The 19,238-nt window shown below is 41.1% G+C and overlaps 1 protein-coding gene across 2 annotated transcripts in view; it reads left to right on the top strand.

The window, feature by feature from the left end:
* Positions 1-1,153: 1,153 nt before the first annotated feature.
* Positions 1,154-19,238, top strand: part of tanc1a (tetratricopeptide repeat, ankyrin repeat and coiled-coil containing 1a) — a 153,329-nt gene continuing 135,244 nt past the window's right edge. For both annotated transcript variants that reach the window (XM_063052294.1, XM_063052295.1), the window contains exon 1: positions 1,154-1,301. The gene's annotated coding sequence lies outside the window, so the exon portion shown is untranslated. The remainder of the gene's footprint in view (positions 1,302-19,238) is intronic.

A 19,238-nucleotide genomic window follows, 5' to 3' on the forward strand; every position in this document is an offset into this window, starting at 1 on the left:
AAAAAAAAGAGATCTCCCTCGTCCTGTAATATATACACATTCTTTCTCTCTCTCTCCTTTTTCTCCCTCTGTCCGTCTGACTATACCCCTTGCCCATCCTCTGGGTTTTTCCCCCTTCCCCTTTTCCTTCTCCCTCGGCCTCCTGTCCCTTGATCCTCTCATATCCCTTTTGCCAATCACGGGTCCAGCTCTTGGCTCCATCCCTCCCCCTCCTGTCTTCTCCTATCATTTTGGATCTCCCCCTCCCCCTCCCACTTTCAAATCTCTTACTAGCTCTTCTTTCAGTTAGTCCTGACGAAGGGTCGCGGCCCGAAACGTCAACTGTACCTCTTCTTAGAGATGCCGCCTGGCCTGCTGCGTTCACCAGCAACTTTGACGTGTGTTGCTTGAATTTCCAGCATCTGCAGAATTCCTCGTGTTTACAATGACTCCAAGCTATTACTTTGTCAAGTGAAATAAAGGATGAGCATGAAATGTAAACTTACTAATGAAACCATCTGCTGAGAATGAATGGGTTCCCATACCAGCAGCGCTAATCTGCAGATAGCATCACACTGTGGCACAGCGCAAGCCACTCTACCACATTAAGGGCAAATATTGGGGATCTCAAATAAATCTCCCATTCTTCTAGCCTCTGGTTTTCTAATTTTGTCAAGTTCCCTCGATTTATAAATTGGCATCAGCTATCACTGAAGGCCATTAAACTGCACTCCAAATGCAATCTTAGCAAAACCGTATTTTCTCCAATTACCCTCTACTTTTCAAAGTGGTTGCTTACTGTAGATTTCCTCCTACACTGAAATACACAACTTCAGAGTTTCTCACAAAATGACCCGTGTCCACTCTTAACTGCTCCTGTAATCTGCCCGCGTCGTTACCCTGCAATAGCCATCTTTTTAGTTGCTGCCGACGACCTGGGTACCACTTCAATTGTTCAGGTGACTTTTAAAGTGAGCATCGCAGTCAACGAGGCAAGACGTAACCTGTTCGGTGGGCTTCTCTCCGTGGGCGAGCCAGAAAAAAAGATTGACAGTCTGGAGGCCAGTTATCCAATGCAGAAGGTGTATGGGGAATTGCAGATTGTGAGAGTGAGCCAGTGAGGATCAGGAAGAAGAGGCGGGATCTGGGTTTCCATTCCAATGACCTCATTGGTGTCGGTGGGAGGAGAATGGCTCTCGGTTGGGTCGTAATGTGGCGAAGGGCGGCTGAAAAATAGGAAAGTTCCATCCCGAGTCGACGAGTCTTAAAGCTTAGCCCAGCAGAACCCGCTTTCATTTACCGCCTTTGGTAAGGCCTCCTCGGTAAGTTGGAAGGTGTTTTTTTTTGTTTTGCCGAACTTTTCTCGGATCAGTTGCGTGGGAGGATCACGGATCTTTAATGACGGCGAACTGAAAGCGGTACTGGGCCGAATGGATTCGGGACCCGTTGCCCCGGCGGCGCTGGAATGGAAGAAAGTTCTGGAAGATTGGCGGGGCGCGGGACCACCGGGTCCGGGAGGCAGGTTGCCCGCCTGTTGGTGGTAGAGCGGGGGGAAGGGAAGGGTAGCAACGCACGCTTGGTGTGTCACAGGGCTGGAAAGGGCAGGGTGCGGACTGGCTGCGAATTGCAGCTGCGACGACTTGTTGCTGAGTCGCTGGAAACGCCCTGACCACCAAAAGAACTTGATTGTTTGATGTGGATGTCGACCGACTGGTGTGAAGCAGACGGTCCCAATCACTCGAGCGACTGTATGTTGTTTTTAACCGCACTCGCTCTCTCTCTCCTGTATGTGTGTGTGTCACTTGACTTCAATTCAAATCAAGTCCTTCTCTGATGGCAGATTGCATTTTTTAAAGAAAAAAATTAATTAATGTCCATAGACTTAACAATAAAGAGTACAGAAGACGGACTATCATGTAAAAATGCGGGGATGGGGTACTTGAGATGCAAAGTTCTGAGTAAATTGCATGTAGATTCTGTAAATACGAACTGTTCAAATTATGATTATAGTTCTGAGCTCCATTACGTGTACTTTCATCCTTCTAGAAATGCTTAGTTATTTAAATAGGTGGGCATTACCAAATGTAATCATTCAAAAAATTAAACTAGAGGAAATCACAGAGATGCAGAGTTTAATGCTTTCATAACATTTTAACATACAAGTGTGCAGAGACTGAAAGAACTTTGTGGTTTGAAAGTATAAGTACTGTGTATGGCTTCTTTCCTAGCCTACCTTGGTTCATCTTTAACCACAGACCCTAATTTTGTGCTCTGTTTGTTTTAAAATAACTTCTGTTTAAAACATAATTAAAAACACTGAAATTTGAAATATTATCCTTCTTGATCAGAGTACATTCCATCCCTGAGTTTGCCACCAATTTGAGAAGGTTTCTAGTGATCTGATGGACACCACAAGCCCATATGCTTCCTATGCTCTGGGCTTGAATCTCCCTTGGAAGATAACAGGTGGTCATCCTAGTAACCTGCTGTCCAGTCTCTGAATGACTACTTGGCCAGACCCAGTGAGGTGATCCCCTAACTGCTCCACCTCTGTCCAGTTTCTTATGAGACCAGATCAGAGGCCTTACTGAAATCTACGTTGATTATATGTGGATTTCAATGATATACTATGATATCAGCCAGCTCCATGGGAGGGGGCACAACCCTCCCCATAGTCAAATGCACCTTCAAGAGGTGGTACGTAAGAAGGCAGCATCACTCACCAAAAATTCCCATCATTCTTAGACAGGGGTCGGCAACCTTTTTGCCTCTGTGGGCTGGACTGCATATTAGTCAGCGTATGGTGGGCCAGATAAATGCCATAAAAAACTTGAAATATGGGAATTATCCATTTAAATATATCTAGTTATGTCTTGCCTCAAATTAATAACGCATGCTAGAAAATCATTTGTGCTTAAGGTTGCCTACCCCTGTTTTAAGATATTACCTCCTGTTAATACCATTGTGGAGGAGATACAAAAGCCAGAAGACCCACATTCAGCGATCAGATTTCTGAGGCCCCTGAATTTATGAAGATTATTTCATCATTCCCTTGTCTTTAGCACTATTTATTTATTTTATAATTTATAGTAACTTTGTTTTGCTCTGTGGTGTTGCTGCAAAACAAACCTCACCACATATAAGACTGATGACAAATCTGATTCTGTTATCTCTGTACAAAATTCAGTCAAATTGGCTAGACAGGGTTTCCTGCTAACAAAACCACGCTATCTTTGATTAACCTTTTCCTTTCCAAATATAAATTAATCCTGCTGCTCAGAATTTTTTCCAATAACTTCTCAAAAGTTCAAAGTAAGTTCAATATCAAAGTACATATATGTCACCACATACAACCCTGAGATTCATTTTCTTGCAGGCATACTCAATAAATCCAATAACCATAATAAAATTAATGGAAAACTGCACCCAACAGGGTGGGCAAAATACAACAAACTGTGCAAATGCAAAAGGAATAAAAAAATAATATTAATAAAATAAGCAATAAATATTGAGAACATGAGGTTGAGTCCTTGAAAGTGATTCTGTAGGTTGTGGGAACTCTTCAATGATGGGGCAAGTGAAGTTATCCTCTCTGATTCAGGAGCCTGTTTGTTGAGGGATAATAACTGTTCCTGATCCTGTTGGTGTGAGTCTTGCGGCTCCTGTACCACCTTCCTGATGGCAACAGCAAGAAGGGAGCATGACCTGGGTGTTGCGGGTTCCCGAAGTTGGATGCTGCTTTCCTGCAACAAAGCTTCACCGCTGATTTGAGATGTAGGCTTATAATTACCTCACTTCTTCCTCCTGCCTTTCTTTAAGAAAGGTATCAGATTTGTAGATCTGCTATATTCATCATTTCACCTTGACCAGCAAAGATTTAAACAACTGTTTTCTAATTATCTTTGAGTTTCTCAATGAAAATATTTGTTGTTATCTTTTGCCATGGCCACAAATTATTTCTTTGCCAATATCTTGGGTTGCACCAGATTATTTATATATTTTTATGTGTGTGTTTCCTCAGTTCAGCCTATCACTCCAGCTTGCACACCTACTTAATTTGTATATAGGTCCTTTGTCATAAGTGTAATCTGAATTCTCCTACCTAGCACCTTTGTGGAAACCACTTTTCTGGACACCCCATCTCAACATTCTGCGGATATGCTGTTTGGCTTTGCTGCCCAAACTGGGAACAATTAATAAAGAGTTCGTTGCTCATCTATTAGAATTTTTGCTTTGATCTTTAGATTTGATTATCTCAATGATTGTCATGGCTGACCACTCTGCATAAATTTGTTCAAACAAGACCATATTCTGTTATGTGTCAATCATCATACATGATTATCAATGTCAATGCATATCGCTGACTTATATATTGAAATGCTTCAAATGTTAAAAGCATTTACTTTTCTTTTTGTATCACAATTTTGCCTTTCATTTCCTTGTAATCCAATCAGTTTTCACTCTTTAAATTGAAAATGAATTAAGTCCAAAACTCTGGCTCGTTTTCTATTGTTTGTACAACCCCAACCATAATGTTATACATTAGGCAAAATTATTTATTCAGAATGAACACTTCACACTAGTATGTCTGTAATGTATCAGCACTTCGTTTAAGGTTAAGTACAGTGCCCACAATTCCTCAGTGATTCTTGGCAATGACTATGCTGTTAATACTCAGTTCACCTTCTGGTTCAGTGAGTAATGCTGTGGGAATGTACCAAATGGATATTAAAGGGGCAGGTCATGTCTTTAAAGACTTGACTAAGTTTTTTTGAGGAGGTGGCCAAGATGGTGAGGGTAGGGCAGTGGATATTGAATATGTGACTTTAGTAGGACATTTGACAAGGTCTTTTATGGTAGGTTGAGGAAGATTAAGATGCATGGGATCCATGGTGATTTGATGGTTTGGTTTCAGAATTAGCTTGCCCATAGAAAGCCAAGGATTGTAGTGGAAGGGTGCTAATCTGACTAGAGGGCTATGACTGGGATTAGCGATAGGACCTTTTATTTATGATATATATATATATGTGTGAGATGACTTGAGCCTTGATGTGGACAAGACCAAAGAGGTGATTGTAGACTTTAGGAAAGTGCAGGCTGACCGCTCCTCACTGTGCATACATGGCTTTTCCACGGAGAGAGTTGGGAGCACCGTTTCTGGGAGTGTACATAATGGACATTATCAGCTGGTCTTTCAACACCACCTCTATGGTCAAGATAGCACAGCAGTGTCTCCACTTCCTGATGAGATTTATGCAAATGAGCCCCTCACCCCCATTTTAACCAAATTTTACAGGAGCACCGTTGAGAGTGTCCTGACCAGCTGCACCTCCGTTTGGTGCGAGAATTGCGAGACATCTGACCACCGGTCCTTACAAAGGATTGCGAGGACTGCTGAGATATTTATCAAGAGCGCAGGGCCCTTAGCATTGTCGATGAATCCTCCCATCCATCCAACAGTCTCTGACCCCTAACCATCCGGCAGGAGGTACTGTAGCATTAGGACAAGAATTGTTAGGATCAGAAACAGCTTCATTCCCCAGGCCTTAAGACTACTGAACTCCCTGCCACCACTCAGACCTCCTCTTGCATGAAGTGCCAATAGTATTAATTCTATTTACTTTGTAACTTATATCATAGATGCATCTATTATTTGTTAACTTGTTTGTAGTAATCTTACTTTGTGTTCTGTATGTGAATTATATGTACAGTGTTGTGCACTTGGTCCACAAGAATGTTGTTTCAGTTGGCAGAGTGTAATTGAATGCCAATAAACTTGAACTTGAAGTGACTTGGACAAAATTGTAGATGGATTGGTTAGTAAGTTCACTGATGAACACAAAAATCTGTCCAGTTGTAGACACTGAAGGTGGTTACCGAAAGGCAGAGCAGGATTTTGAGCAGTTACTATTATTGGCAAAGAAATGGTAGGTTGGAATTTAATCCAGCAAATGTGGGTGTTGTACTTTGAGAGGTTAAAAATATACAGTAAATGCAAGGGTTTATAGCAGCATTGATGTACTGAGGGTTTTTGAGGCCAAACACTATACCAACCTAAAAGTAGCAAAACAAGTAGGTGAGTGGGAAAGAAGGCATAGCCAACTTCCCTTCAGTGTGAGGGGCGTAGATTATATTGGGTAGTCATGATGCACTGGTATGTAACTTCAGTTAGGTTACATTAGGAGTATTGTATGCTATTTTTTTTACAGCCCGGTAACAGGGCTTTCCACCCAATCCTGTGCCATTTGTTTCATCCATGTGATCCATTAACCTGAAAGTCTTTGGAATGTGGGATGAAACTGGAATGCCTGGAGGAATTTCACACAATCATGGGGAGAACAGAGGTGCTGGAATTGAACCTGAGTTGTTGGCACTGTAACAGTGTTAGACTAACCAGTACACTACTGTACCATCCCATTTCTGGTTGGCTTTCAAAGTAGAGGCTTTGGATAGTCTGCGGAAAAGAAGAACCAGGAGGCTGCTGGTGTTAGGTACAAGGAGAGGTTGATAGACTTGGATTGTTTTCTCTGGAGCATTGGAGACTGAGGGAAGACTCGATAGTTTATAAAATTTGAGAGCCATAGATAGGCTAGATAGCCAGAATATTTTTCCCAGGCTAGAATTGTTAAATACAAGAGAGCATGTGTGTGGATGGGTGGGGTGGAGTTTAAAAGAGATATACAGGCCAAGTTTTTTTTTCGCATAGTGGTATGTGCCTGGAATTCACTGCCAGGGATGGTAGTGGAATCAGACACGATAGTGGCATTCAAGAGGCTTTTAGATAGGCACTTCAGCATGCGGAGAATGGAGGGATAAAGATGCTGTGCAGACAGAAGGATTAGTTTAATTTGGTATCATGTTTTTGTTCTGAGTCTGGACTCCCAAGGAATTAAGGAGGATTTGGGAAGGTAGAGAGAGAGTAGAATGATTATTGAAATTATGAGCTTCTACTTATTCATTTTCCAAATGTGGAAAAATCATTGCTAATGAAACTTTTAAAGAAATTCACCCCCCTCTCACACCCACGCTTTGGATTCCCCATTTTGTTCCTCCTTGGCATATTACCAAAGAAAATATTGACATTTAACTATTGCTGTACCCTGAAATTTGCTTTCACATCAGTATCCCACATCCAGTGCTAATGTGCTGGCACTTGCACCTCATACGTTGGCGACCAGTCAAAAATCCCTCCTGTCTTGGCATTCGCCCCATGGTTATTATTCATCCATACATGGTTTTGGCATTCCACAAGCTCTTGCATCCGCTTCTTCTCTGCCAGCTCAGCACTTATACCTCAACAAATTCCTTGAAACACTCTGCAGATTAGAAAATTTTGAAAATTCACTTAAAAGCTCCCAATTTGGCAATCTGACTATATAGTTCATAGCCGGCTGGCATCGGTTGACCTGTAGTGGCATCGGTGCTGGACTTTGGAGCGAAGGCTCCTGAGTTCGAATCCAGCTGGTTCAAATCCCTTGCATGCTTTCCATCCGTGCTGGGTTGAGTGTCGAGCTAGTAACTCGGCCTCGTAAAAATAAGAAAGTCTGCTAAAAAAAAAAACACGCCGTCATGACGGCGTCCTGATGACTCCACTTGGAGTTAAGGGCTTTCCTTCTTTCTTCTGTATAGTTCATAGAACCTATCTACTACTTATTCATGGAAGTTTGTATAGGTGTATATTTTTCTTTCTGGTATGGCTACTTTTTTAAAACTTGAGGTAAAATTAGCTCCAGCAAACACAAGTACTGGAAATGCACAAATGGTCAATCGGCATCAGTTGAAAGGGAAATCAGTTAACATTTCAATTGGGGACCCTTCCCTTCAACTGGGGTTGGAGTGAAGGATCAGCAGTTTTTAAAACAAAGTTGGTGGAAAAATTATCAACCCGATTAGGCTTTTTTTTTAAAGCAGTCAAACTATTAATTAATTAACAAGTTCCTTTCAAATATGCCAGAGTAATTGTAGAATTTCATCCCCAAAATATCACAAACATTCAATGTATACTGAATAAGGATCTAGTGCTTTCCTGGAGTATATGGCAAATAAGCTCTTCTCGAGCTTTCAGCTGGGTACAGGTTTCAATGACAAACTCCACAATCTTCATTAGGTTTGATGCCTGGTCATGTCTAGTCCAGTGGTATTTATGCCCCCGCAATCTGTTGCTCCTGATTGGTTCGTCCTTGTCCATCAGGTTTCTGCTCTCCCACCTTGTTTATACAGGTCAACCTTCACTAATCTGACTATCTGTAATCCGGTTCCTTCGATAATCCGGCACTGATTATGCTTAATGCGTTCCTTCTGTAATTCGGCATTTTCACTAATCTGGCATTCCTCAGGTCCCAGTGGTGCCGGATTAGTGAAGGTTGACCTGTAATTGAGTTCCAGTTCTTACTTAGAATGAGACCTTCGTCTAAAATTCTTTTCCTCTAGTCTATTTCAATGACTTCCTTTATTAGGCAGGCTCAGAGGACACTGGCACGGCACAGTAGTTGTGTGCTGTCAACATCAATCCTATGTCATTTAACAAAGTCAAAAGTCTCACTCCAAGTAAGAAATTGAATTCGATTGTAAATGAGGTGGGATTTCAGAAACCTGACTGGATGAGGACTAACCAATCAGGAAGGATGGACTACAGGGGGTATAAATACCACCAGACTAGACATGCCCAGGCATCATCCCTGATGAAGATGGCAGAGTTTGTCATTGAAATATCGGTTATAGTTGATACCTGTACCTGGCTGGAAGCCTGAGAAGAGTTCATTTGTTATCCTGAATAGTTAAATTGTTTTATGACTCATACTCTATATTTCTTACCATAAACGCTGTCTGTCATACAGCAAGATTTGTAAATTGAAAGATTTAAACCTTTTGTCTTTGTTTAAAGATATAATTTTTCTGGTCTGTTTTCTCATAATCTATCAATTTGAGATTACTAATAATTTTTGCTATAACATTGTTCTCACCTACTTCTCTACATCCTTGAGGTCTTTGAAATCAGGCCTAATCAGCATAAGTAGCCTTGGTTATTCCCTGCTTCCTCCACCTGTTAGTCCCATATACGTATTTACTTTCTTACTCTTTCTGCAACCCTCCCACTGCATTGATTTGCCTCTTTAGCAAAACCTCTGGAGGTAGTAAAAACAGGTGCCCTTCAAAAGAAGATCTTTCCAAATTATTGCCAAGGATTTTGTTTGAATTTTTTTTTGTAATTGGTTTTTGCAAACTGCTTATCCTTAGTTATTTTTAAACATTGGTCAAAGCATGAAAGAGCGTCTTAATTTTTAGTTTATCAAAGCTTTTTGTCAGCCATTTTTTTAATAGTTGATGTGTTCAACTTCACACTTCAAGTTTCGTTGTTGCATTTTATGGGGCCCTGTGTTTAGGATTGGGTTGCATCATTTTCAGCAGATCCAGCATAAGCAGGTGATAAATAACCCTGTACCATGACAAATAAATTTTGAAGAAGTCCTGAAGGTTTGCAGTCAAGCTTCTCATTGCCTAATTGCCTGTGTCAGTTTCAAACAATGAAAAGTATAAAAGCAATTTTGGTCACAATGTAAATTATTTGTACTTGCCTATTGCTGTGTTCCTTTCCTTTCACATGAATAGAATTAGTGTTTTTTTTTGCTTTATTTATTTACGAGGGGTGATTGATAAGTTTGTGGCCTAAGGTAGAAGGAGTCAATTTTAGAAAGCCTAGCACATTTATTTTTCAGTATAGTCCCCTCCTACATTTACACACTTAGTCCAGCGGTCCTGGAGCATACAAATCCCTTCTTTGTAGAAGGCGGCGTCTTGGACCTCCAGAAAGTGGTCCACAGCAGGGGTGATTGATAAGTTCGTGGCCTAATGTAGAAGGAGATGAGTTATACAGCTCTTGTCACATGCACGTGCAGTTCAACTCGTTGAGTGATTATGCAGAAAGTTTGAACTTTCTCCTTCTCCCTTAGGCCACGAATTTATCAATCACCCCCACTGTGGACAACTTTCTGGAGGTCCAGGACACTGACTTCTACAAAGAAGGGATCCGTATGCTCCATGACCGCTGGACTAAGTGTGAAAATGTAGGAGGGGACTATGTTGAAAAATAAATGTGCTAGGTTTTCTAAAATTGACTCCTACCTTAGACCATGAACTTATCAATCACCCTGCATAGTTTTAAATTATTGAGATACAGTGTAGAATAGGCCCTTCTGGCCCTTCAAGCTGCATCGCCCAGCAATCCCCTGATGTAATGCTAGCCTAACCGTGGGGCAAATTACAATGTCCAATTAACATATCAATTATGGGAAGGAAACCCACACAATCACGGGGAGAATGTGCAAATTTCCTACAGGCAATGATGGGAATTGAACCCGGGTGGCCTGTACTGTAAAAAGTTGTGCCAAACACTACGCTACTGTGCTGCCTACTTGGTCATGCCTGGCATAAATTCAATAGGGAGATCCCTCGGGTTAACTGTTTTTGTACTGAAAAATTGTGGATGACTTAATTTGGCCCACTTAGTTTTCCTTTGCCATGTTTTTCCTCAGATTTTAGCTAATATTTGTGTTCGTCTGCCTTCAGTTAATATCCACTGACCATGAATAATCTCTTTGAAGACCCAGAAATGTCATTACAGGTCCTGGCCTGATCCATAATCTATACTTGGACTGTGGTTTATTCCCCAAATATGGGCTATAATTTGGTGACTGTGGAACTTCCTTTTGCTTTTCTCATGTCTACAGACTTCCACTCAAACTACTTTTCCCACATCAAAAGCCTTCTATCAGTCTTGATTTATTTTTCATTCTTGACTTCAAAACATTTTTTTGCCAAGTGTATGCTCATTATTTATCTGGGAACCAAAAAAAATTTTTAAATTATCATGCAGTTGACTGGTTTTTTTGATTTCGTTGAATCTAAAACTGTTGAGGCATTTTATCTAGAGTTGTAGAAATATTTGGCGTATTGTGGCTGAAATTCAGTCTCATTTAGTCAACAAACTAATGATACATCGAATGGTTATTCAGATATGCTGTAAATGTTTTTGTTGTTATAACTCTAAAATATATCAAGTTCCAGATATTGATTTCTGTCTTGGGTGAGGGAAAAACCTTTGATTCTGCTGTAATCCTTCTACTACTTCAAATCTATGCAATAGTTATCAATCCTTGTGCCAAGGGAAATAAGATTTTATTTTTCAAACTTTTATTTCACTTGAAATTCTTCTACACTTCAGCCTCTTTAACCTCTGTTCTGAAGGAAATGACCTCGGCCTAGATGGTCTTTACTCAAGGGCAAATTTCTCTAGAACTGCCAACATTGTCATAAATCTCCTCTACCCATTTTAAAGAAATTCTTTCAAAATGCTGATCAGAAATGTTTTCAGTTAACACTCTTCTGTATTCTAGCATGGCCTTTCTATTTTCGTATATACTCTGCATACGGTCTTATCTATTGTATACTGCTTGTTTTGCTTCCTTCAGGAATCCTCTTGTATTACCATTTACTATGTGCTCCTCTCTTTCTCCTTCTCTCAAATGAAGAACTTCTTTAGATAGAACTCTTTGTTAATTTATTGCACACCTGACTAATCTGCTGGTATCTTCAGTTTCTTCTTAGCAACCAACTTTGTATCTGGCCACCTTTTATGGTTGAACTTTTAATCCCATATTTCCACACACATTGGTTTGATTTTTTTAAAATAATTTTTTCTTTACCATTACAGATGTTGTTTATTCTCTGCTTTTTGACCATACCCTCATTGGCATGGTACAATTCTCCTCGTGACTGACTGAGATTAATTTGCACTTGTAAAGTGAGGGATTGGAGAAAAATAGCTTAAAGCTGAATTCTATTGCTATGATGGATGATCGTACTGAGAAAATGAAAAGGCATGACAAGAATGTGCAAAGCTAAGACTGACAAAAACAAAAGTCCATACAAGGAAAAATGACAAAAATGAGGGAGAGAAGAAAGTGCAAAGTATTTGCATTGAATTGACCTTATTTCTTACATCCTTCACATGAGTAAAAATCTGTACGTTATGTCTCTAAGTGTGCAATATGCAATCATAGTAATTTATAATAGAACAGTCAATGTAACACAGAAATACCCTCAAATCGGCATGAATTAATCAGTCTGATGGCGAAGCTGTTCCGGAGCCTGTTGGTCCTGGCTTTTATGCTGCGGTACCATTTCCTGGATGGTAGCAGCTGGAATAGATTGTGGTTGGGGTGACTTGGGTCCCCAATGATCCTTCGGGCTCTTTTCTCACACCTGTCTTTGTAAATGCCCTGAATCATGGGAAGTTCACAACTACAGATGCGCTGGGCTGTCCACACCACTGTCTGCAGATTCCTCTGATTAAGGGAAGTATAGTTTCCATACCAGGTAGTGATGCAGCCAGTCAGGATGCTCTCAATTGTGCCCCTGTAGAATGATCTTAGGATTTGGGGGCCCATACTAAATTTCCTCAACTGTCTGAGGTGAAAGAGGTGCTGTTGTGCCTTTCTCACCACATAGCTGGTGTGAACAGACCACATGAGATCCTCAGTGATGTGGATGCCGAGGGACTTAAGCTGTTTAACCTCTCAACCCCAGATCCATTCATCTCAATAGGGGTTAGCCTGTCTCCAGTCCTCTGTAATCCATAACCAGCTTCTTTGTTCTTGCGACACTGAGGGAGAGGTTGTTTTCTTGACACTGCTGTGTCAGAGAGATGACTTCTTCCCTGTAGGCCACCTTGTTATGGTTTGAGATTGGGCCAATCAATGTAGTGTCGTTTGCAAATTTAATTAGCGGATTAGAGCTGTAGGTTGTGATACAGTCATGGGCATACAGGGAGTAAAGGAGGGGATTTAGTACATGGCCCTGAGGGGCTCCTGTGTTGAGAGGCAGAGGGGTGGAGGTGAGGGAGTCAATTTTTACCACCTACTCTGCCATTCAATCGTGCGCTGATCCAATTCTTTCAAACATTCCCATTCCCCTGCCTTCACCCCATACCCTTTGATGCCCTGGCTAATCAAGAACCTATCTAGCTCTGCCTTAAATACACCCAATGACTTAGCCTCCACAGCTGCTCATGGCCACAAATTCCACAGATTTAGCACCCTCTGACCAAAGTAGTTTCTGCACAACTAATTTCTAAATGGAGGTCCTTCAATCGTGAAGTCATGCTCTCATCCTAGAATCCTCTACCATGGGAATTAACTTTGCCATAACTAATCTGTTCAGGCCTTTTAACATTCTGAATGTTTCTATGAGATCCCCCCTCATTCTCCTGAACTCTAGGGAATACAGCCCAAGAGCTGCCAGACGTTCCTCATACGATAACCCTTTCATTCCTGGAATCATTCTTGTGAATCTTCTCTGAACTCTCTCCAATGTCAGTATATCCTTTCTAAAATAAGGAGCCCAAAACTGCGCACAATACTCTAAGTGTGGTCTCTCGAGTGCCTTATAGAGCCTTAACATCATATCTGTGCTCATATATTCTGTACCCCTAGAAATGAATGCCAACATTGCATTTGCCTTTTTCACAACCAGTTCAACCTGGAGGTTAACCTTTAGGGTATCTTGCACAAGGACTCCCAAGTCTCTTTGCATCTCTGCATTTTGAATTCTCTCTCCAACTAAATAATAGTCTGCCTGTTTATTTCTTCCACCAAAGTACCTGACCGTACACTTTCCAACAGTGTATTTCATTTGCCACTTCTTTGCCCATTCCCCTAAACTATTCAAGTCTCTCTGCAGGCTCTCTGTTTCCTCAACACTACCCATTCCCCCAGCTGTCTTTGCATCATCGGCAAATTTAGCCACAAATCCATTAACACTATAGTCCAAATCACTGACATACATCGTAAAAGGCAGTGTCCCAATACTGATCCCTGTGGAACTCCACTGGTAACTGACAGCCAGCCGGAATAGGATCCCTTTATTCCTACTCTCTGTTTTCTGCCGACCAGCCAATGCTCCACCCATGCTAGCAACTGCCCTATAATTCCATGGGCTCTCGTTAAGCAGCCTCATGTGCGGCACCTTGTCAAAGGCCTTCTGAAAATCCAAGTACACCACATTCACTGCATCTCCTTTGTCTACCCTGCTTGTAATTTCCTCAAAGAATTGCAGTAGGTTTGTCAGGCAGGATTTTCCTTTCAGGAAATCATGCTGGCTTTGGCCTATCTTGTCATGTGCCTCCAGGTACTCTGTATCTCATCCCTGACAGTCGATTCCAGCAACTTCCCAACCACTGATGTCAGGCTAACAGGTCTATAGTTTTCTTTCTGCTGCCTCCCACCCTTCTTAAATAGCAGAGTAACATTTGCAATTTTCCAGTCATCCGGTACAATGCCAGAATCTTATCAATTCTTGAAAGATCATTGTTAATGCCTCTGCAATCTCTCCAGCTAATTCCTTCAGAACCCGAGGGTGCATTCCATCAGGTCCAGGAGATTTATCCACCCTCAGACTATTAAGTTTCCTGAGCACCTTCTCAGTCGTAATTTTCACTGCACATACTTCACTTCCCTGGCACTCTTGGATGTCCGGTATACTGTAGATGTCTTCCACTGTGAAGACTGATGCAAAATACACATTCAGTTCCTCTGCCATCTCTGCATCTCTCATTACAATATCTCCAGCGTCATTTTGTATGGGTCCTATATCTAGCCTCGACTCTCTTTTACCCTTTATATACTTTAAAAAAGCTTTTAGTATCTTCTTTGATATTAGTTGCGAGCTTCCTTTCATAATTCATCTTTTCCTTCCTAATGACCTTCTTAGTTTCCTTCTGCAAGTTTTTAAAAGCTTCCCAATCCTCTATCTTCCCATTAGCTCTGGCTTCCTTGTATGCCATCTTTTTTGCTTTTAGTTTGGCTCTGACTTCACTTGTCAGCCACGGTAGGTCCCTTCTTCCCTTTGAAAATTTCTTCTTATTTGGAATATATCTGTCTTGCACTTCCCTCATTTTTTGCAGAAACTCCAGCCATTGCTGCTCTGCTGTCCTTCCTGCAAATGTCCCTTTCCAGTCAAGTTCAGCCAGTTACCCTCTCATGCCATTGTAATTTCCTTTATTCCACTGAAATACTGACGTATTGGATTTTATTTTTTCCCTCTCAAATTTCAATGTGAGCTGGATCATATTGTGATCATTGTTCCCTCAGGGTACCTTCTTCTAAGCATCCTCCTTCTCCAGATGTGTAAGGACAGTATGTAGAGCAGTGGCTATTGCATCGTCTGTCAATGGGTTGTGTTGGTAGGTGAATTGTAGGGGGCCCAGTATGGGTGGTAGCATGCTGCAGATGGAATCCTTGACCAGCCTGTCAAAGCATTTGCTTATTATTGAGATGAGTGCAACAGGATGCCAGTCGTTCAGGCATGTTACCTTGGTCTTTTTTTGGTACAGGGACACTGGTAGATAATTTGAAGCAGGAGGGCACTCAACGCTGGGTGAGGGAGAGATTAAAAATATCTGTAAGTACACCTGCCTGTTGTGCTGTGCACATCCTGAGTACTTGCCCTGAGATGCCGTTTGATCCCGTAGCCTTGTAACTGTCTGTTCTTTGGAAACATCTGCGTACCTCAGCCTCAGAGATGACCAGGTTGCAGGTTGTAGTGGTGGCTTTCCTTGGAGGCTCAGAGCTAGCGACATCCAACCGAGCGTAAAAGCGATTGAGCTCATCTAGGAGAGAGGTCGCAATGTTGGCGGCACCACAACGTTTGGCTTGAAGTCTGCGATGGTATGCAACCCTCGCCACAAATCACCTGTGCTATTCGTTGTGAATCTTGACAATCTTGAATCCTGTAGTTGAAATTTCTTACTTCACTTTCAGTGCAGCGCATCGCTAGGTTCTGCCTTTATAGGCATCCAAAAGTTAATTTTGTCCATAAATTGGGAAGTACACAAAAAAATCACTATGATCATTGTACCTCCAGAGTATAGTGATCAAAAGCCCATAAGACATAAGAATTGCTAAAAATGGAGAAGAGAGGAAATTAATTCTGTTGCCTGTAGGAATGAGTGTATATATGTACATCAAGCTTTTAGATTTAGTAATATTGAGGGAGCTGATTCAGGTGTGGGGTGTCAGTAAGTTGGACTTTCTTAAATCGGGGATGAAAGAATTCTGTAAAGGCAGCGTCAGAAATTGGATTCATAAAAGTGAGACATAGCCATAAAATGGAGGCATTATCAATGCAGTCATCCAAGGTAGACCACAGAGAAATGCACAGTAATCTTGTTAGTAAAGTATATGTTAGACATTGGGCAATGTGCTTGATTTGGATGGAGAAAATTGTGCATATTCTTCAAAACAATTGCAGAATTCTGGTGCCCGATTCACAGATTTTCCAGAACATCCAATGATTATCTTGCAAATGCCCCTAAACATTTTAAATTGATTTTTAAAAATGTTATACAGTAATAGAACACAATTTTGATTACTCAGGCAGTTTACAGAGAGCATAGGAAACTAAACCCGGCAAATTTAAGGGAGAACCAAGAGTTTAAAAGGAGTGCTACAGTGCTGTGAATGGGGGCCCCAGAGGTTTAAAAGGGGCGCAGTAAATATGAGTTGGTTAGCTAGATACTGAACCTCGAGATTTCTGATCACTTGGATAGTAGATCATCAGTGTATTCTGTGTTGCTGTCTGTTTTAATATGACTTTATAAGATGTTGAAAGCAGAATAAAATAAGAGGGGAAAAGAGTCCTGAGATTCCTAGACTGTTTCAATGACGTTGTGGTTTGTTGTTTTATATTCTGTGTTTTTCACTTGTTTTTTGCCATTAGCATAATTTGTTTTTTTTTTGCGTGTTGGGTGCTTGATGTTTTCTTTGAAAGGGTTCCATGGTGTGTGTTTGTTTCATGACCGTCTGTGGGAAGACAAATCTCAGGGTTGTATACTGCATACATACTTTGACAGTAAATATACTTTCTGACTCTCTGAGGGTGGTGTCTGAAAAGAGGATGCTGTCCAAGTTGCATGCCATCTTGGACAATGTCTCCCATCCACTAAATAATGTACTGGTTGGGCACAGGAGTACATTCAGCCAGAGACTCATTCCACCCAGATGCAACACAGAGCATCATAGGAAATCATTCCTGCCCGTGGCCATCAAACTTTTTAACTCCTCCCTTGGAGGGTCGGACACCCTGAGCCAATAGGCTGGTCCTGGACTTATTTCCTGGCATAATTTACATATTACTATTTAATTATTTATGGTGCAACTGTAGCGAAAACCAATTTCCCCCGGGATCAATAAAGTATGACTGTGACTATGACTATAACCTATCCTCCTGATGGTGCCTCTAAGTAGGATGCCTATGCTTTGTCCTTGTGTTTTGTAACAATTCAAAAAAGTTTAACAGGCACAAAAAGCCACTTGAAAAATGATGGATGTATGATGTCACATGTAAGAATAAATTATTTTTTAATATACAAACCAGCTTTAATATTTTCCATTAATATTTTAACCAGAATTTATAGTTTTGCACTGGAGGTTTTAAAATTAAGGCTGAACTTGCCAGGACAGTTGAAGTGTTCAAGTCTGAGATCAATTGATTGGTATCTGTGTATTATAGGCTATAGAACAACACGGTACGGTGCAGGACTTTCATCCCATGATGTTGTGACGACATTTTAACTTACTCTAAGATCAGTCAAACCCTACACTTCCATGTAGCCTTACATTTTTCTTTCAGAATATATCTTGCCTCCACAGCAGTGCATTCCATACACTTACCACTCTCTGTCTGCAAAAGTTCAAAGTAAATTTATTATCGAAGTTTGTATATATTACCATATACAACCCTGAGATTCAGTTTCTTGTGGAGATACTCAATAAATCCAATAATTATAACAATTAGTGAAAGCACCAATTGGGCAGACAACTAGTGTGCAAATGACAACAAACTGTACAAATAAAAAAAGGTCATAATAATAAAAAAAAAAGCAATAAATATGGAGAACATGAGATGAAGAGTCCTTGAAAGTGAGTCCATTGGTTGTGGCAACATTTCAATGATGGGCAAGTGAAATTGAATGAAGTTATCCCCTTTGGTTCAAGAGCCTGATGGTTGAGGGGTAATAACTGTTCCTGAACCTGCTGGTGTGAGTCTTGAGTCTCCCGTCTCTTCTTCCTGATGATGGATGCTGCGTTTTTGCAACAATGCCCTGTGTAGATTTGTTCAATGGTGGGGAAGGCTTTACCCGTGGTGGACTGGGCTGTATGCAGTACCTTTTGTAGAATTTTCTGTTCAAGGGCATTGGTGTTTCAACACAGCCAGTCAGTATATACTCTCCAGCACACTCTAGAAGTTTGTCAAAGTTTCAGATGTCATGCTGAAGCTTTGCAAAGTCCTAAGGAAGTGGAGGCAGTGCTGAGCTTTCTTCGTAATTGTACTTGCGTGCTGGCCCCAGAACAGATCCTCTGAAATGATAATGCTGAGGAATTTAAAGTTGCTGACCCTCTCCACCTCTAATCCCCTGATGTAGACTGGCTCATAGACCTTTGGTTTCCTACTCCTAAAGTCAATAATTATCTCCTTGGTCTTGCTGACATCAAGTAAGAGAGGGTGTTGTTATGGCACCATTCTCTCATAAGCTGATTCATCACTACCTTTGATTCGGCTTATGATTCAGCAAACTTGAATGTGGCATGGGAGTTGTGCTTAGCCACTAGTCATAAGTGTTAAGCAGGTAAAGCAGGAGATTAAGCATACTAAAAAAACTTACCTCTGACATTCACCTTAAAAGTGTGTCCTCTCATTAACCATTGCCATTATGACTTTTATCTTGTACACCTCTATCAAGTTGCCGCTCATCCTCCTTTGCTCCAAAAAGAACAGCCCAAGCTTCCCTCGTAAGACATATTCTGTCATCCAGGCAGCATTCTAATACATCTCCTCTGCACCACCTTAAAAGCTGCCACAGCCGCCTTATAATGAGGTGACCAGAACTTAAAATAATACTCCAAGTTAGATTATGAGGACACTCAATCCTCATTTATTGTCAGTTAGAAATGCATGCATTAAAAAATGATACAATGTTCCTCCAGAAAGATATCACTGAAACACTGGACAAACCAAGACTAAAACTGACAAAACCACATAATTATAACATATAGTTAGAACAGTGCAAAGCAATACTGTAATTTGATAAAGAGCAGACCATGGGCACGGTTAAAAAAAAGAAGGACTCAAAAAAGGCTCCATCATCTCACGCAGACGGTAGAAGGGAGAATCTCTCCCTGCCATGAACCTCCAAGCGCTGCAAA

The sequence above is a fragment of the Mobula hypostoma genome, chromosome 6 (assembly GCF_963921235.1).
Source record: "Mobula hypostoma chromosome 6, sMobHyp1.1, whole genome shotgun sequence".
NCBI classification, from domain to species: Eukaryota; Metazoa; Chordata; class Chondrichthyes; order Myliobatiformes; family Myliobatidae; genus Mobula; species Mobula hypostoma.